This window comes from Cariama cristata, unplaced genomic scaffold, assembly GCF_000690535.1.
Source record: "Cariama cristata isolate BGI_N322 unplaced genomic scaffold, ASM69053v1 scaffold2243, whole genome shotgun sequence".
NCBI lineage: Eukaryota > Metazoa > Chordata > Aves > Cariamiformes > Cariamidae > Cariama > Cariama cristata.
Genome location: NW_009607637.1, coordinates 171,866 through 173,055, shown reverse-complemented (window position 1 = coordinate 173,055; position 1,190 = coordinate 171,866).

Sequence of the window (1,190 nt, the reverse complement as noted above, 5' to 3'; positions counted from 1 at the left end):
GTCGGCGCGGACGCCCAGGCGAGCTGAGGAGCCGCTTTTCCAGCCCAGGAGCAGTCGGTCTCTGCCGTCCCGTGCTGCCCCGCTGCCTTCGCCTCCCCACCTCCCATCCCAGCACGCAGCCAAGCACCCCGGGCTGCAGGGTCCGTACCGGAGCCCCGGGGTTTTCTGCTAGGAGCCAGGAAGGCAACGAGTACCACCCGCAGCGGGGATGCCGGCCTCTGTGCCGTGCCTTGCCCAGAACAGGACCAACGCCTGAGGCTGGGGATTTTTCATGGTGAACAGAGGCTTTGCACAAAGCCTTCCAGATGGCAAAAATCAGTTTGAAGACTCCCATCCTCTCTCCCTTCAAGACCAATCTGACCAACCTACATTCAAATTGCACATTCAGGGTTGCGCAGCTCAGCGGATCCCGAATGGCACCTTCTTCACAGCGCACGCTGGCATCTTTTACTCCAATTATTTCCCCACTGAATGTCTAATTAAAAAAAAACCAAAACCATCCTGTCCACGCGGGTGTTGGGTGGCCTCATAGCTGTTACCAGTGCTTTGCCTTCAGCCTCTGACCCACTGGTGTTGGTGCCCTTGGGCGAAGGCTGGGAGGAGGCTGGGGTGATGCGAGTGTTTTCACCGAAGACACATTCACTAAACAGACGGGACTGCTCACCTAGCTCTACCTAGTACGCAACTATATACAACGTCGCAGCTCCCTGCGTTATTGGCTTGTGGTTTATGGTACAAATGCAATTCTGAAATAGGATGGCTGAAGCTTTGTGGCATTTTAATGCATCTTTGATGTCAGTTATTTATCCCTCTCTGAACGTTTTTTCTTCTCTCCAGGGTACTTCACACATGAGCTTTCCCTGATGTCCCAGCTTATTCAAGTCAGTCTATTTTAGTTTCATTTAGTTTGGCGAGCGGAGTCCCCGTGACAGGTGAGCTCTGACAGCACTGGAAACTGGATGGAGTAGAGCCAGCGACAGGCGAGAACGCGGCTGGGCTGCTGCCAGGGAACAGGCTCGAGGCACAGGCTTGGACAGGAGCATCACGGGGACCATGCCGGGAGTTGTTCTGCCCTTGGCCAACCTGCTGCCCTGGGGACAGGGTGAGGGCAGTGGGCAGGTCAGCACTCCTCATCCCCGCTGGCTGCTTGAGACTTCTGGAAATAAGACCTTGTTTGTAGGTTGTGCCCA